General features: G+C 48.2%; 1 long non-coding RNA gene across 4 annotated transcripts in view; it reads right to left on the bottom strand.

Annotated features, from left to right (window-relative positions):
• Positions 1–24,896, bottom strand: part of LOC106847496 (uncharacterized) — a 176,875-nt gene that overhangs the window by 127,706 nt on the left and 24,273 nt on the right. For 2 of the 4 annotated variants that reach the window (XR_011504225.1, XR_011504227.1), the window contains exons 1-2: positions 17,138–23,424; positions 8,381–8,919 (exon numbers count right to left, since the gene is read on the bottom strand). This is a non-coding gene — a long non-coding RNA (uncharacterized lncRNA). Of the gene's footprint in view, positions 1–8,380; positions 8,920–17,137; positions 23,425–24,896 lie in introns of those variants that run through there. The other 2 variants (XR_011504228.1, XR_011504226.1) reach the window with 2 other exon arrangements.

Raw genomic sequence — 24,896 nt, 5'->3', positions numbered from 1 at the left:
CACTGTCTTAATTACAACAGCTCTTTTAATAAGTCTTAATATTTAGAGAGGAAGGCCCACATCATATTATTTTCCCTTAAAACTGTCTTATCTATTTTTGGTCCTTTATGCTTGCATGTGAATCTCAGGATTCTCTATTTGAGTTTCATGAACTGCATTGAATTTATAGATTAACATTAAGTGTGTACTCAAACCTTTGTGATACTGTACATTTTCATCCATGATAACAAGGTCCCAACTCCAATTGCTTTGTTTTACAAATAAGGACCCCATTGACGTTCCCACGACCATACAGAGAGTCAGAGGAAGAGCCGAGCCTGGAACCTCAAAGCCCCCTGCCTAATGCTTCTTCCACTAACTTCAGATAGGGACTCCCACCCCTCCGAATGACAGAGCAGTGCCTTCCATCATCTGTCTGCATAAGCCCAGGGATTAAGTCACTCACTCATTCAGGTAGTACTTTTGAGTGCCAACAGGCCTTTTGGCTCAAGTTGTGGGCACAGTTCCTCCTCCTACCCTGCAATAGGATGCAGCTTAGGGGCTGAGCAAAGACCCAGAGCCATCCCTTGGGAGGTGAAATTGGCTTCAAGCCTTTGTGTGTGGTCGGTGAAGAGGGGCAGAGGCGCAGCCAGAGGAAAGAGCGTGTGGGGAGGGTGGAAGGATGCAGCGTTGGGGCTCAGAATTCTGTGCGGGTAAAAGATGCCCTGACTCACACTCACGAACCCAGCAGGAAACCAGGCGCAGAAACCAGGCCGCCAATGGGCTAATTTATTGTTAAGACAGAATTTGACTGCCAAGGGCACCAGCACGTACTTCCTATGGCCAAACATTTGCTCCATGTATGCAAATTGCACAGGAAGCCAAATTATCATCAGAAGTTTTCTCAGTGACCTCAGAGCCAGAGCTGGGGGAGCAGTTTATGATTTGAATGTGTCCTGACGTCAGGTGTACTTATTTCCAAAACAGGGCATTGTCGGCATGGGAGGGCGACGATCCCCGGCTGGGACTCTCCCTGAGGTGGACGGGCCTCAGTGTCTGCTCCCTGGGTCCCTTCCCTCTGCTTCCAAGATGACCCGCTCTCCTTCGGAAACACACACTCTTTCCTTGGTCATGATCACACTGTGATCTGATTGGAGTCAGGTGTTTTGCTCCCCTAATTGGAATTACAGTTTAATTTTTAAAGTGGGTTACTTCCACTTTGTTGGGGACAGGAATAAGCTCCATTTGGGCAGCAAGGAAATTGAGGCCCAAAGAAGTTAAGGGACTCCCTTATCCACGGTTGCCCAGAGAGCGATCGCCTGAACTGAATTTCAAGGCAGGTTTTAATCCAATTGAAAGGGGGAAACGTCTGAAAATACAAAGCAGTGAAGGTTAAGCAGCTAAATCTGGCGCCTAACCACATCAACCTCTGAGGTTAAGAAACTTGAAAGTGGAGACCCTGACTTCTACTCCTGTATAACTTCCCACAGCGCCTAGTCCAAACATGCTCACGCAGGCACTTCATACATGTTGACAGCGCAGCTCTCCCCTTCGGCCCAAATGGTCCCAAACACACACAGAGGCATAGGACACTAAGCCACATGGTTTCCCCTTTCCCATCAAGTCACCTTTCAAACCACAGAGGGTGTCCTTCAGGGAGTTCCTGGGAGTCCTTTCCTCTAGGGTCCACCTCACTTCTCTCCCTGCCCCACATGCCTTTGGGCCTTTCTGGCCCCCTGGGACACCACCCCATCCTGGAGCTGCTCCCCACAGTGCTTGGTGTGGTGATGACCATTATTTCTAGCCCCATCGCCAGAGGCAGAGGTAGGTCCTACCTATACATCCCAGACCAGCACACCTTTCTCTGACCATGGCCATGGCCCTCATCATGAGTGTGGGGTCTCTTTGCTAAGCAAAGCCTCTGTTCCCTCCCCCGTGTGACCAAAGATCCCCTCCCTACCAGGACTGTGGGGCAGAAGGAAGCAGGGAGTGACATCAGAAGAAAATTCCATCTGACCACACATTTAACAGATATGTATTGAGTGTCAGTGGGACACACGTGTTGCAATGAACTGAGCCCTCAAGGAGGTCAAGACACTAGGGTTCTAGTCCCAGCTCTGCCACCAACTCAACCAGTAGCCTTGAGTCTGTCAGTTTCTCCTCTCTTTGCCTCAGTTTCCCCATCTGCAAAGAAGAGGGTTTGACTGCATGATCTCTGAGCTCCCTTCCACCTCTGATAGCCTATGATTCTCTGTGCATGAGCATTTTTAAGTGTTGTTCAAAAGTGGTATAAAATAAATAATAAATCTAGTAAAACATATATAAAGCACTATATTCCAATGAAAAGCAAGTCCTCTTAAGATTACTATAACAACCTTGCAGTCATTCCAGGTGATTTCATGGAAGTCATCCCTGCATGGCTTATACAAATGGACAAAATACCATACCTGAGCATAGAACACCTGAGCAAGAAAGGAGAGGAAAGCGATGCTATAAAGTTTTCCAGTATACCGTTTTAAGTTATTTTATATTTGGCTTTTACGGTAGGCAAAAATATCAACCTACAGAATGTTCAAATGAGTTGTCCATTTTCACATGTACATTACAAACAAGAAAAACATTTATCTGGGCCAACACAGCCATGTTTATTTAAGCTTGTTCTGATCAAGGCAACAAATCCAGAATGTGCTAGTAGTACTGACAATTCAATGTTTCAATCCGTTTCTGTGGAGGGTTCGTTCTTTTCCAAATTCTTCTGGCTTCCTTTTCCTTATCTCAGGAGTTCCTGAGCTGAGGATCAGAGATACACTCCAGAGGGCCCTTAACACCTAAAAATGTAGGGTATATGTATTCTTGTATCCTAGCTTTCATCTGATTTTCAAAGGGAACTTGGACCCCAAAAAATGGCCTCTGATTATGCTCCTTGTTCATATGCAGGGGAGAAAAATTTCCAAGCCAGACCTGCGTGTGAACAAGCCACTTGGCAGAAAGAATCTGGATTCTGGCATCAGAGAGACCTGGTTGAAGTCAACTTGCCAGCTGAACTCTGCTTTGGACAAGTTACCTGGATACTGTGACTCTCAGAGGCCTCATCTCAGTAAAACATGTGTTATTCTGAGGACGAAATTCGTTCCTATCTGTAAACCGCAGCGCGTCATGGTGCTCAGTGGATGGTAGGCCATGTGCACCCCTCAACATCAAGGAAACCCAGAGCTGCCTCCCGAGCAGCTCCAGGCACCAGCTCACCCCGTCGACCTCACCTCTCGCTGGAGACCTAAAGCACAAGCGCAAGCCAGTCAACTGAGCGTCTTTGAACTCAGTGTCCCGTTGCCTTCAGAAGCTAAACTTCTCCTGGAGAGCGGTTTCCATGAGAGCTGACTGAGAATCTCCATGTGCCAAACGTCTAACCTCCAGGTTCCAACATCTCCCCTCAGGCAGATGTTGTAAGAGGAGAAACGGCTTCCACGCCCACCCCAACGCTGAGCCTCGGTACTTTTTCTCCTTCCACCTTTGCCAACAAAGCCACTTCCTTGTCCTCGAGGCACCTACGATCCCACTTCTACTTCCTCCTTGACTTTCATTTCTCATACCTTGTCTTGAGCCACATCCTCTGTGCTAGAAACAGCTTCTGCTTCCTGCTAGCCCAGCAGCCTCTGAGCACTTCCTCCATGCCTGTCCTCTTTATCAGGACTTTCAACACCCGTATCAATAGGGGATGTTTCTACACCACGCAGCCCGCAATTGAGACACCCGCAAGTTGGTAGGTTCCTATCAAATCTGCTGTGCGCTGGAGACTGGGAGGCCTGTCCTGCTCCCCACGTCCAGGCAGGGCACAGAAGTGCTAGTTCCCGTCTCTAAGCAAATGTGAGAGAAAACTCCTCAGGCACCTTCCTAGGACTTGGTACCTAACCCTATTTTCCCCTTTTCCTGGGATGAGGAATATGGGTCAGTGTCGAAACCCCAGCTGCACCATCAACTAGCCTGTGGTCTTGAGCCCTTACCCTCTGTGAGCTTCGGTCTAGTAAGTAGACAAGACACAGTCTATACTCAAATACAATTACAAGGTGAGTATTAGATGGAGCCTGTGACCAGACAACCAAGAGCAGAAGGAGAGAAAGAGGGGATCCTTTTGGATGAGGTAAAAAGAAGGGAACATTGGAGCTGAGCCCTTCCAACTCCTATGAGCTTAGAAAGGCCTTAAAAAATTGGGTTTTATATAATAAGATTGTTATATGACAATAACAACAATAATCATTCATGGAGTGTCTACTTGGTGGCGGGTGCTAAACGTGCATTGTTCCCCACCCTTGCAACATGGATGTTAGACTTGTTCTCATCCGGCAGATGTGAAGTGTGCGGTTCAAATGACCTCCCCTTACAGACCTCATCGAGGCAGGTGGTCTGGTCCCACCACCACTGCCATAACCCCTCTCCCAACATTGTAGTTCCAGAAGAAAGGAGGAGCTTTAAGGCCATAAGTGTTGCTAGGTATTGTGATGAGATGGTGAACTGAGAGGCCTCTGGCTTTTCTTCTCTCTTATAGACGTTCCTTCTTGAGGGGCACGACCACACCTATATCCTTGGAAAGAGGCAGAAGCACACACAGAGCCAGGGGAAGTGTAGCCAGAGGCCCCGGGCACCAGCCTGTCCATGGAGTCTGGAGTCTTCCCACAGGAAAAAGAAGCCCATGTCAAGAAACCCAAGCCTAACCAGGCAGTGACAACCCCATGATGGTCTTGGTGACCTCCCCAGGGCAGCTGGACACAGCCCAAGTCATCCCAGACCTCTCCAACTCAGTCACGGAGCAGTGCCTGATTGTCTAGACTTATGAGTCTGCTGAGGGTCTAAAAAACAACCAAAGTGCAGTTCTGTCCACGGTGGTCCTGTTGTAAGACATTTTGCAAAGTCAGAGTCCTATGCTTCAGACAGGAGGCTCTCTCGGAACTCCGGAGTCAACCAATTAGACTGATGGATTTGGCCCTGGGCAGAGCCCGGGGTGGCCAACGCCTGAGGTCCTGACCCTCTTGCCCCCAGGAGGTGTTATCAGGTGAGACAGTCCTGGCTGGCTCCTCTCAAGGAATGGGGATGCATCACATGGATGAAGGCTGCCGAGAATGGAGACGGGGTGGACGAGGGTGCCCCGGCAGGGGCTGCAGGAACTGCCAACAAAGCAACCCCACAAATGACTGCCTATTAGCGATACCACAGAGGGCGTTCCCACACCAAATGCCCTGAAAGGGCGCCACCTGGAAGAACACGCGACTCACTGTCAACTAATGTGAAGTCTTAGCTCTGTGCCCTCAAAGAGGTTTTTTCAATTCCTTGGACCTTTGTTTCCTCCTGTGTATAATGGAGTTAACAACAACGCCTTACAAAGGTTTCATAAGAACTAACGTTGATGATGCGGGTAAAGCCTTTGGCACGCAGTAGGTCCTCAATACAGGTGAGCTGCTATTATCATCACTTTCGAGTACTCGAAGCTGGAGAGATCTATTGCTAGGCTTCTAAACAGAAAACCCAAGAACAGGATTCCCCACGGTAGCCAGGAAATCCTACAGCCACCAAGTCGTGTGTATGGGCCCAACAGGGCAAATATGGCACAGAGCACTCCCCACCCCAGCAGGTGCACACACAAGATTAGCCTTAGGCTCTGGGGGCCTACGGGATCCTGATGCCCCTGATGCACAAATCAGATGCATTTCTGAGGAGAAGTTACAATGCTTAGCTTCCCTCTGTTTCCAGAATCAAGTGCCCCCAATAACCACCTCCACAGGCTTGAGCCTGACTGCTACCTTAGGGGCTCACAAATTGTTAGAAGGCCAGCGATCTTCTTGTGGTTTCTCAGCCCTCCCCATCCCAGCAGTTTTCATCAAGTGCTTGATGGTCTCCGTGGCAACTGCTAAGCCCTGCCCACCTGAAATCCTAGCCCCCACGGGCCCCAGCCAGGCTAGCAGGACAGACCCCACTGCTGAGTTGCTCAGCTCTTCACATCCCTGAACGAAGGTTATTGTGAAATGGCTTCCTCGGCTGGGAGGTGAGTACTTTGTTCCTGAAACCAGGTGCCGAGATGACGAATACTTCCCCTTTAACTGTTGGGGCTTTATCAAACAGGGAATCATAGGTCTGCTGAGGTCTAGAATAATCAGATGGATTGAAACAAGGAAGGCCCTTAACCAGGCCATCAGCCTGTGAGCTCTCTCTGGAGAAATGTGAGCCAAAGAAGTCATGCAAGGCTCCACAAGTAGGCATTGTTTCTAACATTTCTGCAATAGCACCACCTGAGAGAGCAGCCACTTGTCAGGACTTAAAAAAAACACTTTCCTAAATCAGTACAGCACAGCCTTAAAGGGCCGCCCCCCCGCCCGCTGCAGGGACGCTGAGGAGGACGCCCCTGCCGTATTCAAAAATGTTGTTCCAAGGACACTGAAGCAGGAAAAACCAATGAGGGAAAATCACAAGCTCTGTCTGGTACAAGGAGCTTAGAGGGGGAGATCAGGCTTTCCCAACCTGCATAGTTCCCTGCCAGACAAGTGACAATGACAGGGATTGAAATTAAAAGAAAAGGGACACAATGCCCTTTTCATTTAACTTCAAGGGCAAGTTCTTTTGGTTTGCGGCCACATCTGCCAACCCCTCACCTAGGATTCTCCCCAGGGATATAAGAGACATTTCTAGCCTCTCAAAAGAGGCCACAAAATGGCTTTAGAAACAGGACTAACCTTTTGCAAGGTGAGAAGTCTGGTTTCATTATTTATCTTAGGGAGAAAAAGGACTACAGGGAGCAAGAGTAGAAATACACCCCAAAGAACACCAGCAACAAACTGGGTTATTAACCCGAACACCAAGGAGTATATCTGCCCTCCGTGCATTCAACCGGTGTGTGATAACCTACTGCCCACCAGACGCTGTGGGAGCTCCTGCGACGTAAAACTGAATAAATGCAGGTCTGCACCCTTGAGGAGCTCCCATGAGAGAGGCAGACACTAAGGAAACCATTACATTACCTGAGACCAGCTCTCTATCAAGGGGAAGAGCAGGCGAACAGGGAACCAACTCCTCCACTCCCGGGTTCAAGCACGGGGGGGATTTTGCAGGATGGAGACGGGTGGAGCCAGGATAAGAAAGGATGATATTGCGAGTCAGAAATGTGAGTTCCAGCCACACCTCGAGGCACAGCTGGTGCTTCTTTAGTGCCTGCCGCCTGACGCTGCAAAGCAGTGCAAAGCTTACTGAGAAGATGTGGGAAATCATTCTGAGAATTTTTAGGAAAGATCCTGAAATCATGACATTCGAAACTATTTCGTATTCGCCAGACTTTTGGTCCTGATCACCATGATTCCATCTGGCACCATTTTGGTTACTGATTAACACCAACTGCTATTTTCAAAAGTATACCTTTTTCCTTAAAGATCCGCAAATATATTTTGTTTTAATCAATTAAGGAGTATTTACTGAACACCTCCCATGTGCCATATCCTGTTTGACATCTATAAATAAGTCTTGAAAAGTGCGACTAAGCAAGACTATATCGGTGGCATCAATCTTCTGGTTTCCCCTTTCATTTCTATTGGTTTGGTCCTTATTAAGTGCGTGCGATTTTTTCTTCAAGAAAAGATTTAACCAGTCATGCTGCTCTGTGTTTTTATCTTTTGTGCAAAGAGACTAACTTGTAGTAGAAATAAGGACAATGGCGTTTGGCAAGAGGAGTGAATGTTATATGTGGGGATTGAGGTTTCACCATCCCCAGAAAATGGAATTACCAGCTAAAGTCCAAAATTTGACCTTTATGGTATTTCCCACAGTGACAGATTTGAGAGAATCCATCGGCCAGTGGTACCAACAGAAAGGCAACAATTGATCGGGGAGCCCAGGCTCAACCATACAGCAAAACGCGCACCTTCCTCCACACACACGTCCGTCACTGGCCCTCCTGCGTGGCTTCACGGAAGGGATGAGCAGCCTTCAGAGGGGCTCTGTGACTATGACTGACTCAGTCCCTTTCTCCTCTCTTGTCTGAGTTATATCTGGGCACTGTTTTTTTTTTTTTTCTTTAGGGGACAGAAGAGAAAGAATGCCAAGATTACTGGTGCATCAAATGATTGAGAAATGTTTGCCGTTTAAAGCCATTTCACTTCCTGCCTGATACCACAAAGAAGCTTTTTAATAAAGTTAGCCTGTACTTTTCTTAATGTGACTATGTATCTGGCTTGTTTGCCCATTTTTCCTTTTCAAAACTGGGTACGATAATGAAACACTTGTTTCCATTGCTTAAAACAACCATATTTCAAGGCAGTCAATTGAGAGAAAAAATGTCAGTGGGCGCACAGAGAGGAGGGGTGGAGCGTGTGAGGATGGCCCAGTGGAGCAGAAGACAGTGAGCGACAGGGACCCAGGTGCTCACCTCGCTCTGAAGGGGCCTGGCTGTCATCAAGTTCCCCTGGGAAGCTGAACCCTCAGGCTGTGAAGGGACAATGAGCAGTTAGCAACACCCAGAGCAACGGGCACCCTCTTTAGGCATTTGCCCTTGGTTACCAAACCCTACGGTTGGCATGTGACTTGCCCAGCTACAGCCAAAACTTGCTTTGCCGTCCCCCCAGGATAGTTCCCAAAGCAGGGAGAACCCATACCAAAAGAGTCCCGTGACTAGGACACAGCAAACCCCAGGACCAGCTCTGCCCTGGCCAAGCCGTACCACTGCTACTGAAACCCACCTTCTCCGTGTGACTCACACAATATCCAGCCTAAAATAACCACATACATCTCAAACTTACACAGTGAGATATGTCATCTGTATCTCAATAAAACTGAGAGAGGAAAAAAAGAACTACAGTGACTCCTTCTTAAGTGCTTACTACGTGCCAAGTACTCCACGTTTTGTGTCTGCCTTCCCATTTATTCTTCTGGACAACTTGGAAGATAGACGTTGCTGTCTCTCTTTACCTAGGAGGAAACAGAGACGTAAAGAGGCTAAATGGGTTGATCTGGCTAAACGGCTAATAAAGCCACACCCACAGGGTGTGAATGCAAGTCCCCGCTCCGGATTACCACGCACACTGCTCTGGGGCTTTCTGGTGGAACTCCCAGGTACCTAGGTTTGAGGAAGATACCTAGCAGTGTGGCCCTATTTCTTCTTTCAGCATTTACTAAGGGCTTGCTATTCTGTAGGCACTAGAGATGGAGAGATGAATAGAATGGTGTCTGTCCTCCAGAACTGTGTTCTCTAATGTGGTAGCCACTAGCTACGCATGGCTATTGATCACTTGAAATGTGGCTAGTCTGAACTGAGATGTGTAAGGTGTAAAATACAAACCAGATGTCAAGGATTTAGCATGAAAAAAAAGAGTGAAAAATGTCTCACTGATAATTTTTCTATTATTACTGTTGAAATGATATCTTTAACATATTGGATTAATTAAAATACAGTTTTTAATTTATTTTCATGTGTTTCATTTCACTTTTTAAAATGTGGCTGCTGGACAGTTTCACGTTACTTATGTGCTCACATTATACTTCGACTGGACAGCACTGCTCTGGCGGCACGGATCTGGTGAGGAGGACAAGGGAACAGAGCTGTCCCTGTGACATAGGTAGGCAAAGAAAGTGAAGGAAGCACCAAGGGAGGCCGCGGGAAAGCGAGTGAAATCCTGCCGTCGGGCATAAAGAACTCAAATGTGAAGGTCAAGCCTTCTAATCAGAGATCTAGTTGATTGACAGATAACCTGCCATGCTTACTGGCCTCTACTATAGAGACCTCATAACAGCCTGAGAAGGTCATGGGGTCTGGATTAACGGTTGAACAAGCATTGGCAGCAAGAAGAACCCTGGATTCAGTTCTGAACCTCAGTGGCAGCTCGGACACGAGCTCTGCTCTGGTTTTCACTTTGATCTGGGCTGTATTTGTATCAGGAAGTGTTCCAGACCCCAAGCCTCCCAGCTCCCAGCCGGGAGAAGTCCAAGTCCCACCTGCCTTATTTTTATAAACCATTCCTCTTACCCAAAGTATTTTGCAGATGGTAACATACACTATTTATGGCCTATTCCGTATCCATTCCTCCTGTTTCCTGCTGGAAGAACCCCACTTTGGTTCAGAGCAGCCATAGTCCAGCCCAGGTGATGGGCCATGATTGGTCTAAGTCAGTCTGGACCATTCTGCTCCTCACTCCCCAGCCTCCCTGGTAGCTGGGGCGGGGGGTCAGGTTGGGGGGGTGGGAGGGGTGTCATCCAATTCTGGCCATGAGAATAAAGCCAGACACTGCTTTGGGGCAAAAGTCTGGAAAACTTCATTTTCTTGCTAAAATGGGACAAAGCAGGGCTCAAAATGCCCCACCACCTTCATCCTGCTTCAGATGTGATGGCTGGAGCTGTAACAGCCATATTGCAACTGTTAGGAGAACACCAAGAAAATTGCAGAAGGTTGACACTAATATCGTCAAGCTTCTGATCCAGTGCCGGCAACTAGTTAGCTCCAGTCTTCTTGTTCTCTGAGGAAAAATAAACCCCCCGTTATTTAAACCACTAGAGTCAAGGAGCGAGATACAATACTGTACTTGCAGCCTTTGACGTTCCTTCTGACATACAAACCAAACACAAAACGGAAAGCAGTTTGTCCAAAACCTTAGACTCCTCCTGAGGAACTCCATCCCTGCTGTACCACTCTTTGCTTCACAGCCCACATTAATCACAAGTTCCCGGGGGCTCCCTTTGTGTCCACTGTGTCCGTTTGAGGTGGGAAAATCAAGGGGTTAAGCTAGTAGTTATGGTTGACGATCTCCACAGAGCGTTCTTAATTCCAGATAAACTTCACAGTTATAATGAAGGTTTTTCTTTCCAATGTAATATGTGTAAATTTTTTCATCCTCCAATTTATAAGAACTGACAGAGGATAATTCATTGCTCCAAAAGAAATAGAAGATATAGTCACTCTCTCTCTTCAGAAGCTTGAAACCAAATATTTGCTGTTTGTTAAAATATATATATATATATTATACTTGAAAGTTGCCAAGAGAGTAAATCTTAAAAGTTCTCACCACCAAAAAAAATTGTAATTATGTGAGGTGATGAATGTGTTAACTAACCTTATTAGGTAATTATTTCCAAATATATACGTGTATCAAATCATCATGTTGTAGACATTAAACTTACACAATCTTATACGTCAATTCTGTCTCAATAAAGCTGGGGAAAAAGAAAACCCCACCTCTGTTTTCCTCCCCTGCGGCAGACACTGCCTGGCTGCCCACCGGGTGGCAAGTCTCTCTCAGTCCCCACGGCTCCAAGCCCAGCTGCCCATGCATCACTATTTTTTAGGTCATATGTGTTCCTGTAGCGAGAGCCACAGGCTTCGGGTGGCCAGGCCCCTCCCCAGGCTTGAAGAGCAAGTCCTTATTATCCAAGCTGATCACGCAATTCCCTCCCCCTTGACAGGAATTGCTCAGTTCTGGCAAATAAGCCGAGAGAGGGGGTGGGCTGGGAGGCTGCTGAGAAAGCCTTCCTTCCTCTGAAAAAGAGGCCTTGCAGCACCAGGGGCTGCAGAAACCACAGGTCTCAATCTGGCCTCTCTCAAAACAAGAGACGTTTGTTTTTTGCTCTCGTGAGAGCCCAGGGCAGCTCCAAGCGGCTGGGGCGAGAAGGCAGGGTACAGGCTGTTCTGCTCCACGCAGTTATTCAGAGACTCAGACCCAGGCTGACGGCAGCTACGCCATCTTCAACACAGGCTTCCAAAGTCGCCCAGGGCCACACCCCAGTTAGCCAAAGGGGATAAGGCTGGCCTGCCCTCCTTGACAGCATCTCCTGGAAGCACAGCTTAGACCCCAGGAATAACTGCGTTGTTGTTGGATGTTAGCAGTAAACGTGCACAAGTAACTCTGCTGATGTCGCCAATCCTTTGGCACCATGAACCAAGTTCATGTGTATGTGTTTATAAGGATGGTGCCCAGAGGTTCTAATGGGCCCGGCATGCAAATGACACTCACCTTCCTTTGACCAAACTAAGCCATGTACCCCACCTGGCTGCAAGGAAGGGTGAGAGATGGACTCCAGCTGTGTATCCAGAAGGGAAGGGAAACAGCTTTGGCGCAAAATGAAAATACAGGGCGCCAGTCTCATTACAAGTAAGAATTTCAAAACAGTGACACAGAGCATTAAGTCAAGGGCAGGAGCCTTCTAAGCAAGGGGCTCTGTGCAGCTGCACAGGTCGCCCACCGTGAATGCGGCCCTGGATGGAGTAGGCGCTCAATACACGGTGGACGACATCATCTCTTTGTTTTCTGATCCCTGATGGTACCTACGGCCTGAGCCACGTGTTTTCCCTTTAGTGTCTTATCTGATGCCGTCTTTCCTAGCAGCTCCTTGAAATAAGGAATAACACCACATATCCGAGAGCACTTACCTGGGGGCATATGGCACTTTGAGTGGTTTAAGGTGAGTATCATTTAATCAGATTGATTCTAAATGTTCAGAGTAACAATTTCACAAAGAAAAAGAAAGCCCACAGGTTTGAAGGTCTGACATGACTTTGAAAAAACCAACTAAAATCAGTTTGGCAAATCAGGTGAAACTGGTGGACTGCTCTTCTTGACAGCATCTCCTAAAACTACAACTTAAAGGCTCTGTGAACGGTGGCATTTTTATTGCATGATAGCAGTAAAAATGCACAAAATCACTCTCTGCTCAAATCCAGAACTCTTTGGCACCCCCTGAACCAAGCTCATTTGTGTGTTTTAAAACAATTTGCATTTGGCCTCATGCTGCCTTTTTCTCGCTGGCACCATCCCCACGGCGCAAGCATGAGACTGTTCTGCAACGGCACGTCCGCCTGCAGCCAGGACGGCCTACAAGCCCCAGCACGGCCTCAGTCAAGGGCAATAGAGCCATGCTCGTTACACCCTCCCTGCCAGCCAGCTCACCTAACAGCCTCGACAGTGGTTTCCAGAAAGGGGTATGGTCAGGTGCACAAATGGCAGCTCTGAGCATGGGGAGTCCAGAAGGAGGGAACCAGTGGCAAAGGGAGAGTGTGGGCCATGCCAGGCTCTGAACTTCCAGGCAAACACCTGCACTTCATCTTCATCCATGCCCGATATTGAGATGATGATGATGCTGGTGATGTGATGATGATGTTAGCTTCCTCTCAAGTGTATGATTGTCTTGTTGAGGGGAGTGAGACTGTATTTGCAACTGTTTATTGAGTTTCCCACTCAGCAAAGTGTGCCTAGCCATGGGAGGCCAGGGTCCAGCCACATGGCTGTGAGGAGAGTGGACATGGAAGATTCTAAGGGTGGACCAGCAGCCCTCCCCCACATCTGCTATGCAGGGAGGAGAGAAACACCAATTCTGTCCTCCTGGAGATGCTGTGACCCCCTTCTCTTTCTCAGCACACAGAGACCGACTTGCTCCACCTGGCATAGGTCTAGTAAGTTACAAAACCCTGTTCTTAGATAAATGAATCCAAAGCTTTAAGAAGGGAGTGGTGGGGGTTGACCCTGTGGTGTAGCAGGTTAAGTTCACGTGCTCTGCTTCGGCGGCCCGGGGTTTGCCAGTTTGGATCCTGGGTGTGGACCTACGCACTTCTCATCAAGCCATGCTGTGGCAGGCGTTCCACATATAAAGTAGAGGAAGATGGGCGCAGATGTTAGCACAGGGCCAGTCTTCCTCAGCACAAAGAGGAGGATTGGCAGTGGATGTTAGCTCAGGGCTAATCTTCCTCAAAAAATAAAAACAAAAAAGAAAGGAGTGGTGAAAATGATCTTGGATCCATTTATCAGATGAGAAAACACACACAAACATTCACACATGAACACATTTATGCACGCGCGCACACGCACACACACAATTACAGGGCACTTACTGCATGTTAGGGACAACACCAAGCTCTTTCTGTATATCAACTCACCTACATTCCTGTGGGTGGTATTGTTATCCCCACTTTACAGATGAGGAAACTAAGGCTCTTGGAAGTAGGGAGCCTAGGGAAGTAGGGAAGCTGTGCATAAGTCGTGGAACTAGGAAGCCAGCGTAGACTTGGCTGAATCCAGAGCCCTGCTCCTATCTGCTACTGTCTACCACCCCAGGATGCCGCAGGGGGCTCAGTGCTCAGGCCAGCACAAGTCCATCTCTTTGCTTCTCTGTGTCCTTGGCAAAGTCTGCAGCATCAGATGTGGAGGAGGCGTGTGAGGGGGAGACCCGGCTTGGGAGGTCCCCACAAAGGAGACCTGGAATAACACGTCCCGCATTCTCAGCTCTGGCATTATCTCACTGAGCTTCTGTTACCTGCTGTTGCTTGAATCATCTTAAAGTATTTTTTAGGTCATACATGCTCACTATAGAAAATCAGGGAAAAGCCAGAGTATTATGAAAAAGAAAAAAAATTATCTGTAATTGTCTCATTCCCCAGGTATAGCCACTGCCCATTTCTTGGTGCATTCTTTCTAGTCTTTTTTTTTGTGGTACACACACGCATCTAAATATATGCCATATGTATGTATGCTTTTACATGGTTGGGCTCGCGCTATACCCACAGTTTTATACGCAATAGTTTAAAGCTAACATTGCAAAGTAAATGTCTTCCTATGAACTACTCTTCAATGTGATTTTAATGGATTTAAAATATTTTGCTATATGTATGTAAATACCAGAAGTAACTGAGTTATTCTTCTGTTTTGGACATTAAGGTTGCTAATTTCCCATTTTGCTAATTTCCGATTTTGCTCGTGTATTAGTGAGATGAATTTTCAAGTGAAATCCTTGAACATAGATCTTTATGAACATACTGGAATAGTTTCTGAGACTAAATTCCTAGGAGTCAAAATACTGAGTAAAAGGCTGCGAACATTTTTAAGACTCTTGATCGATATTGCCAAATTGCCCTCTAGGAAGGCATTACCAAGTCATGCTGTCTTTGTCGGTGGCTTAATGAGATTGCTTTGGCTTTTACGTGTGTAATAGGGAATTTTCAGCTGGCGGAGCTAAGGCCTGGCCCGCTTCTCCCTCTCCTACACTCACACATCAGCACCTGCTTGCATCCTTGGACAGGCAGGGAGTTGTGTCTTGTAAGGAGGTGCTTAGTGTGGGAGGGGCCAGGAGGAGACTAGAGGGGACCACGTGGCATCTTCCCCAACTGGTCCAGGTTTTCGCCCCAAGGGAAAGGGAGCCGCAGAATCGCTCACTTGACACACGGGGAGAGGCTGGGCAGCAGATCCGCCTCATCCCTCTCTCTCTGTGGGAAACCTGGCACCTGCTGGTCCTCTGAGGGCTGAGAATTTGAGGATCCCCTGGAAGTCGCACCCAGCCTTGGACAGTGGCCTTCTCGAGGCAGACGATGGCAGTGGTAAGACGCCTGCTGGTTCATTCACGGGCAGCAGCCCTGGATGAGAGATGCCAGTGCCTCTGAGTGACCTGGTTGGCGGAAGTCTTCAGGGGAATAACAGAAATAATTGGGTGCCCTCTGAGAGGAGGCTCATATTACCACTCAGGTAGCAGCTCTTGGGCCAACAGACAACTGAATTAGATATTCCTAATTTTTCTCCATAATTTTTAAGCATTTAATTGGGTTTTCATGGCCGGAGTCCATTGCTCCATCCATCCTCACACTGGAAGGCTGAATTGCCCACATTTGAACGGTAGCTTCCTTAACCCCAGCAACCTCGGTGGGGAATGAAGGGCAGGGGCTGCAAGGGGCTCACCTGCCAGCTTGCCAAGTCTGACTCCTGGCCTCAGACAAAACTTCCACCACAGTCATCCTCATCTAACACCTGAAGCCAAGGGCTGGCTCAGAGCTTCACAGTTTAGCAGCTACAGGGACAGTGTGATCTCCAGAGCAAATTACAGTCAGAGGGAGGACAACTTTAGCAAAGTTAAGAAGAGAGCTTTAATTTACACTTCTCTAAAAATGTAATTGTTTATTTAAGAAAGCTTTTTGCCTTGTTAACAGAAATTAGCAAATGAAAACGTATTTCCACTCCAGAAGCGTCTTGGAAATTTACAAATCTGGCATTACATAATCATCAATATTTTGATCTTTGAAGGTCAGAAAGCAAGGCATACAGCTTTTCCTTAAAGTTCAAGGCTTAGAGAGAGACGCTTTAGAAGAGAAGTCCAAACAGCCACAATTCGTACATCATCATCTAACTGTTTTTTCTTCTGTAAACATGGGTCAGCATTCACCCTATGTTCTTCACCTGCTTATCCAATAACCTGATAATAATAATAAGTAGCTACTGATTATCAAAATTACTACTTGAATATCTCAGCTCGTTTAATCCTTACACCTCTGTGATGTGGGTAATAGCATTAAACCCGTCTCACAAAGGCGACAACTGAGCCTCACGGAAGTCAAGTAGCCCACCCAGAGTCAAATATTTGGTAACCTACTCAAACCAAGCCTTGCCTCACTCCAAATGCTATAGGCTTAAGGGCAATGTGCACCAAGCATTTGCAACCACAAGATTAAAAGTTACTAGGTGCACAGTCTCTTGTAGGTACTTTATATGCAGTATCCAGAACCCAGCAACCTCCTCTCATGGGCCTCCCCCCTATAAGTGAGGAAACCAAAGTCAGCCAGGAAGGAAGCCCAGCGCCAGGCCCCAGCAGTCGGATCCCAAAGCCATTTCAAGTTTCTGCCACTTCGAGTTGCTCTCCTCTCTGCCTGAGCAGTGAAACCACCTGGGTGGCTATTTAAATGCTGACACCCAGGTCTCACCCTCACACATTCTAATTCCATTCGTCCAGGGTGGGGCCCCAGCTACCACGTTATTTTTAAAAATTCCTCAGAAGATTCTAATAGCCCACTGGGCAGAGGGCTGATGACCACTGTGTGGTCCTTTCATCCCTTGCAAATTCGTCCAGAGTGGTCACCCAGCACTGTGCCCTGAGCTTTCAATGGTCAGCAACACACCGCCTGCCCTCCAGGGACGGTCAGGCTGGTGGGAGGATGAATGGTAGGCAGAAAACGTGAGGAGTTTCCCAACAGGGCACCCAGGGTGCCAGAGAGGTCACAGGAGGAAGGTTGGGGAGGGACGGGAATTGTCAGGAAAGGAGTCACAGAGGAGAGGACTTAAGATGAGTAAGAGCTAGCTGAGAGAAAAAGGGAGGAGAAAAAGAAACCTGCCCACTACAGCGTCTCCACTTCTCCTTACTGCTGCAGGGCTGAGAAAACACAACCCACCAGAGAGGCCGGTTCTGCCCATCCACCGGTCCTGCAGGGCGTGAGGAGGAAGGAAGATCTGCCCATCAGCCGGGAGGAGCGGCAGCGACCAGCCCGATTGCCTCATAGATGAACTCAGTCAGGCAAGACTCACAGAGCTCGATTCTCACTTCAGCTCTAAAAAGCAGAATGAGGATCTGGGTGCAAACAGAATTGTTAGAGATTTTTCATTCTAATTGGGAACTCACCCAGAGAGGCCACAAGAGCCCAGATAATCAATCTCTTGCACTGTGTGACAGGGCAGCCTGCCCGCTCCATTCCACCGGGATGGAGCAGAACTTCCGGCAGGCCCAGGAGGGGCCACCGGAAGCTCCCTTTCCACAGACCAGTTCCCATTGTCGGAAAGAACAAGATGAAATGCCATCGGATTCTCAAGGCCCAAATCAATCACCTGCATTTCAATTCCCTTTTCTCATCAGATCCCAGCAGTGAACTGGCCCGGCCCCATCAGAATTCTGCGGTGATGGATGTTGAGACGACAGGAATTGAGAAATAGGTCACCCCGTGGGCTGGGAAGGTTGCTGTGTGGTTTCATCTAACTAGGTTGCTGGAAAGCCCCCATGCCCACAATTACCCCCTGAGTCACCAGATCTCCATGAAGCGGTAGATTTTCAGTATCCAAACTTCATTCTCGCGGATAAAGAGCCTGGTGTGGGTAAGGAGCACAGAATCTGTTGTTGAAACCAGATCCGTTCATTTAGTAAAGGCTTCCTGAGCGTCTTCCAGACACCGGGGGAGCACTAAGTGATGCTCAGGCCCTGCTCTAGAGAACTCACCTTCCAGGTACTCAGAGAAAAACAGGCACCAGGCCGGGCCGGGCACAGAACCAGAGGCGGCCCCGGGGCAGCAGGAGGCCGGGGTGGCGGAGGTGGGGTATGCAGGCGGGGAGAGCCTTGGGCCATGATACCTGGGGAGCCAAGATTTGGAGAATGAAGAGGGGCTTCTCAGGACTACGGGATTTGATCTCGCTGGGATCCACGCCATTTGGTAAGAAAACTAAGACTCAGGGAGGTTGAGTTAACGGCCTCAAGGTCACTCACTGGTATGCGGAAGACCCAAGCTCAGCACAGGGTACCCAACCCTAGAGCCTGTGTGCCTAGCCCCCCAACGCCAAGGCTTCTGTCAGGTATAAGGATGAGAGCACGGGCCAGTGCATTTGGCGACCACAGGTTACAGGTGAAGTCACAAGAGTGCAGAGGTCACCCAGGGAGTGTGAAGAATGAAAGGAAAAGGTGCTGAGGATGCAGTCCTGGTGCCCCCACTACCGAGGGGAGATGGAGAAGAGAAAAGGTCTCAAAGGGAGCTCAGAGGAAATACCCAGAAAAATAGGAGGGAAAGCATCCACTCCTTCCTTTTTACCAAATGGGAGAGAAATAGCCTGGTCCCTGAGGAGTTCATATTCCCAAAGGGCTTCTCCACAGGACAGAAGAGCAAACCACTGCCTGGGACAGAAGCCGAAACAGGACTAGAGCAAGGCAGAGAGTGCGATGGCCTCCAGCTGATCTGACCAAGGAAGGCTTCCCGGAGGAGGAGAACAGTGATTCTTAGGAGCTGATGTCCCCTGCATGGGAGAACTCAGGGTTGTTCCATGATATAAGTGGATTCTGACCGTGGCAAAAAGTCAATGTTGTATGTGAAAGCTTTTGGAAGTAGCCTCAGAAATATAACCGCGTTGCAGGGGAAAGAGATGAACAGTGCCTATGAGTGTTTTTCAGGAGGTCATTATTTTTATTGAATTGTGAAATATTGAGCAGTTCTGTTTTTATTTTAAAAAAGAAAACATTAAGAGATGACAGAAAAACACATCAAGTGAAGTTTGTTAGTTCCACTAAAATATTACCTGCCAGAGGAGAGTCTGTCCTGTAATTATCATCCGTGCTCAGTGCATGCTAAGTACCATCTACATGTAGCCGATGGTTTATTTTCCCTTCAACTTCTCTGCTGCTATTTTAACCATTTTAGAGAAATGAGCTTTAGCAAGTCAAATGAGAATTTAAAGAAATGAGACTTGGGCCCAGCGATAAATAGTATCATTGCCATCGATTGCATTGTTTCAAATACAAGATTTTATTTTGAGAAGAAAGTTTAATTAACCAGAGGTGGATCACTAAATTCTTTGACTTCAAAATCGTACTTTCTGCAAGATTTCACCTGTGAAATTCACAGCCCTTAATTACCGCCTCATCTTAAAAGGAAGAACCTTTCTTCCGAATGCCTAATAATGTTATTACGGGAGGTAATTACAGATCAGGTGCCTGTGCTCCCTAACACCGACACGCGTGCACTGCATCATCCTGATCTCTGAACTTTGAATGCAATTCGTTAGGGAAACACTTTCTCCCCCGAAACAGTGTTGATGTTGTGGATTTGCTGTTTTTTCTGTTCTTTTTTCTTTTGAAAGGGGGAAAAAAAGAAACATTTAGAAATCAGTCCTTTACTGGCTGAATTTCTTCACTTCCCAGAAAGCAAGAAAACAATTGTTTCCTGTAATTGGACAGTTTGATTGGAGGCAGGTGGTGCCGAGCAGAGGAAACCGGAGCCACAAAGCCAATTTTGGCTTCGAGCACATTTCCTTTAGTTCTAAGCTCCAGCAGTACAACATGTAAATTGGCTCCACAAAAGCCAGCTATAAATTTAGTTCCCATTTCTCTAACAAGCACCTTATCAGCCATGAAGACTTGTAGCAATGGGGGACAGTGTACAGATCTGACATGATGATAAAGCGGCCCTGAGATACCCCAGCATTAATTTCTCAAGCGTGTTCTTGCTGCCACAAAACAGGGATTTATGAGCAATTCTGGAAGCATCATGTGTCATCGTTTTAAAATATGGTGATATTTTCTCTTTCCAGGTTACTTGGCCTTCGCATTGCTGAGTTGCATTATCTTGAGTTAATATTTGCTCTCAATATTTTTGAGTAACAGGCCAAATCAACATGGTACCACAGATTACAAACACCAGACCTGAGAAGGGGCCAAAACCAGAGGCGTGGGGACAAGCGGGAGCCGCTTGTTCCTCTGCTGTTTTTCCTCCAAACATCCCTGAGCCTTGTCCTCATTTCTCTTCCCTAGTGCCATTACGTTCATCTTACTCCCTGTTTGGCATCCGACAACCAACGCTCTTTCATAGATGGAGGCTGAGGCCCAGAGAGGCTAATTGCTTTGGCCAAGGTCACACAGTAAGTCAAGAGCAGAAAAGAAGCAATAGGTCCAAATGCTAACTTCCCAGCCCACTGCTCCAAGCACACACTTCTCGATTAATTTCCTCCCGTCTGTAAATCATAATTCAAAATATTTTTAAGAAACTTGGGGGAGGTGAGGATAAGCAGGAGGACATTTACCTGATAATTCTATCAAACTATTGTTCTTTGTGTACTCTACACATTAAATCAGTTACTTCAAAGGTCCAGGATATTTTATTACTAATTTCTTGCCATGCTTAAATTTGTTTAAATGTTAATCTAGTGTTTACATAAGTTTTGAGCTCTTTATTTATTTTTAGAACTTGAAAATAATCTTTTCTAATCCCAAATAGATTAATGGCTAAAATAACCTCATCCCCAGATAAATTTCACCTGTCAGTCTACATATCTGTATAGAATTATATTACAGAAAACAGATTGCAGGGTTTGCTTAGAGCCTCGGAATTGCAACACTGTTTTCCAAGGTGGTCACATCAAAGGAAATACCACTAAGCTTTCCTTTTCAAGCCAACAGATACCTGTGGTTCAAAATCTTGACTGCACTGATGAAAGTAACAGAATCTAAACACCGAAGGTTCGAACACAAACGACAGATCTCCTCCAGCGACAGGGACACTTGTCCTTTTCATCTTTGGCTAAAAATTCCTCTAAAGACACACCAGCATGAAACAGAGATGACATCTCTCCCAGCCTGTTCAAGAAAGAATTCTCCTGCCCTTTATCCCGCTATAATTACCCAATTCTGCCCCAAGACGACACCTTCCCACCACTCCTACCCCCAGGGCTGCTGGTGGGGAGCAGGGCCCAGAGGTGACGTGTGCACAAATCCAGGGAACGTAGTCTAAAAGGCTTGCACGCTGATTAAAGCTGTCAGAGGCAGGTTGAGTTTGCACAGGGAGTGCTAGTTGATAGCTAACTCAGAACTCCTGGCAAGGCTACAGAACCAATATTTTTACAGAGGTGGCATAGTCTTAAACAATGTCCTCAGTGTGCGGGACGCAGCCAGCCCGTCTATCAATATCCAGACAGAGTGACTTTTTTCTCCACCTTTTCTGAACAAACAGGCTGTGAGGAGCTGGGAAGGGTGGTTGGGAGTGAGGAAGGTTGAGCAGGACACAGCAGGGTGCTGGAAAGCCATGTCAACGCTCTCTTTCAGTAGACGCAGCTCCCGCCCTCAACTGGCATGAAGCTGGCCGAGCCAAGTGCAAACAGGTTGCAGCCATCAGCTGAAACCAGCCCCTCAGCTCTGTTGGTTTTTCCTAACATGGGTAGAAACAGCTACACAGACCTCAGCAGAAACACATAGAGCCAAAAGCACAGTGCGTTTCTCCTCAAGGGGACGCAGACAGGCCGCGGCATCTCTAGAGTCCCGGCACCTTCACTGACAAGTGCAGCCAGCTGGACCACCTGGGCCTCCTCCTTGCCCTGCTCTCTGGCCTCAGTACCTCTGAAAAGGACGTCCCACCTATTCACCCATAGTGACTTCAATACTCTGTACCGGAAAAATCCCCTTCTTTGTACAGTTTCATTTCTTCCCAAAGCCTGTATCTTTTCCCAGAAAACAAACAAACAAAACTATTCAAGCTTTTAACAACCCAGCCCACAATGTTATCAGGACTAGCTGGCCCAGCTGGTAAGGTGGAAACGTCAGTGGCCACCCCCTGCAACCTTGGAGGTGGGCAGTGAACTAGGAAGTGACCCATCCCCACGGCACGGGGCCCGGGGCGAAGGCAGCAAGCCAGGAGAGGGGTCATTAGTGGCATCGACGTGCTCTACCGTATTCCTTTACTAGGATGGCCGTGCAAAGTACTGCCCAGGAGCAGGCTTTAAAGGACACAGATTTATTCTCTCAGTTCTAGAGACCACAAGTCCAAAATGAAGGTGTCAACAGGGTCATGATCCCTCTGAAACCTACAGGAGAGAATTCTTCCTTATCTCTTCCTAGTTGTGTGGTTTGCCAGCAATCCTTAGTGCTGTGGACTGAATGTTTGTGTCCCCTCGAAATTCATATATTGAAACCCTAATCCCAATGTGATGGCATTTGGAGGGGGAGCCTTTGGGAGGGAATTAGGCTGTAAGCATGGAGCCCGCACGAATGGGATCAGTGTCCTCCTAAGAAGAGGCCAGAGACCTAGCTAGCTCGCTCGCTCTGCCACGTGAGGATGCACAGGAAGATGGCCTGCAACCCAGAAAAAGGTGCTCACCGGAACCTGACCATGCCGGCACCCTGATCTGGACTTCCAGCCCCAGAACTCAACACATAGCCTCTGTTGTTGAGAAGCCGCCCAGCCTCTGGTATTCTGTTACAGCCGCCTGAGCTGAGACACCGGTGTTCCTCGGCTTGAAGCCATAGCCCTCCACTCTCTGCCTCCATCATCGCACGCCGTCCTCCCGCTCTGTCTCTGTGTCTCTCTCCTCTTCTTATAAGGACACTAGGCAAACTGGATTAGGGGCCCACCCTGCTCCAGTATGACCTCATCTTAACTAATTACATCTACAGAGACCCTACTTCCAAATCAGGGTCACATTCTGAGGTACTGGGGTTAGGACTTCAACATATCTTTTTCGAGGGGGACAACACAACCTATAACTGCCACCAAAACCTTTCGCTGCCTCCTCTTTGCTGAGGGAATGAAGTTCTCATCCCTGGTCTGGCTTTCAGGGCTTCCGTGAGTTGGTACCTTTCCAGATTCACCTCCTGACACTGTCCTTACGCGCCAACCCAAGGGCCTCCACCCTCCCTCACGAGCCCACCTCTGCAGTTTGCTTATGCTGTTCCTTCCCCCAGGAAAGCCCTTCCCCACTCTCACGGCGCTTTCAAAACCCGTCCATCTGTAGCATCAGCTTCAGGTTCAGGGCCCTCCAGACTTTCCTCACATGGCCTCGACCACAAAGAAACTGAGTTCCCTGTCCCTCACCTTCATTCTACTTTATGCCAGAATAATAAACACTTTCATTGCTCTTGGTTTTCTGTGGGCTCTTTGGAGCTTTAACTTTCCCCACGGTGCCTGTCAAGTGGCAGACACTCCATAAATGCTTAACGACGTTGAGGGATCTGACACCTACTCAACCCAACACACAAGCTGACAGTAATACTTCCTGTCCTTAGATAGAAGGTGGAGGAAAGACGTTCTAGAGTGGGGAGAGGCGGGAGGCTGGGAGGACCTGAAGAATCTGGGACGGTCTCACTTTGCGAACACGTGCCCTGACCATTCAGAAGCTTGGCTAAAACAGCAGCTCACTCAGGGCTGACTGACCCGTCGTGACTGAGTCTGGGAGAGAGAACCCTGAGCCCTGACGCCCAGCATCGGCCCTGTGAATCCTCTGAGATGCCCGGAGGGTCTCTTCGGGGTCACTCACTCAGCAGCCGCTGCCCTCCCTTCAGCAGGGAACCCGCCGGGCACTGAGACAGCTGATTCCAGCCCGTCTCCCCGGACCAGCTTCTGGCCGACGGCCCCTGAGCTCCCCCACCAGTGCGAGGACCAACTCTGAGCAGTAGAGGGAATGGTTGTCACAGAACCTGGAGGTTGTTCCCAGGACCCCCCAAACACGAGGAAGGCTCTGTCACACATGAGCTAGGGACGGGGTGGGAGATCGGGGTGGGAGATCAGGGTGGTTCTGGCTCCGTCCCAGAGCTGCTCGCTGGCCCACTGGCACCAAGTGATCCGCTTCATTTCCTGTCCATCTCCTCAAAGGAGTAGGAACTGATCCGCCTCCCTGAGAGCTGGTTTTACAACAGATCACGTGTGTAAAGCCCCTTGAACAGTGCTTGCTGCATGGCTGGTGCTCAGTAAATGATAATTATCTCGAGGATTGTCTTATCACGTCCAATGGTCACAGTTGGTCCAAAGTTGTCAGCATTCCCAACCAGCCCAAAGTGCCGTCTTCGGCTCCTGATTTGTCAACAGAAACAGGGAACTCACCTGGTAGATGTTAGCAGCCCCATGCCAGTGCCCCCCCCCCCTTCTCTCCCAGAACCCATGCATCCTCCAGCCTGGAAAAAGTCGACATCATCTCCACTTCCCTCTTTCTTGTCTTCACAGGCAAGCAGCCTCCCTTTGCAGTATCTGTCCAGACTTCTATCCTTCCCTTTCCTCCTGCCGTAGGAACCTTCCCATCACCTGGCTCTTTCTTCTGCTCGAAACCTTCTCCAGCACACTGGAAAATTCAAGCCCACAGCAAGGATTGAGCCTCTCCTGGTCCAGATACCATCAGAAGTAAAGAAGGATGAGACACCAGCCTGGCCGCCAAAGAATCGCTGTCCAGGAAAGAGGAGCTGGGCAAACGAGGCCCCACAACATGGATCTAACATCTCTCTCCTGCCTCTTTTCTCACTCGCTGCTCGCTGAAGCAGATAGTCCCTGAAACACAGCATCTTTCCACCCATCAGCCTCTCTGCCTGGATTTCTGGCCTCACGCCATTGTAGGTGTCCAGATCCTATCAATGACTCAAGGCCATTGAGCACATCCATTTCCCAAAACCCCAACACAAAGCAATCCTGCCCACTTCGGACTTCT

This window comes from Equus asinus, chromosome 6 (assembly GCF_041296235.1).
Source record: "Equus asinus isolate D_3611 breed Donkey chromosome 6, EquAss-T2T_v2, whole genome shotgun sequence".
In the NCBI taxonomy this organism is placed as follows: domain Eukaryota; kingdom Metazoa; phylum Chordata; class Mammalia; order Perissodactyla; family Equidae; genus Equus; species Equus asinus.
The sequence above is the reverse complement of the archived record's forward strand: the minus strand, read 5'-3'. Positions and strand labels throughout refer to the sequence as shown.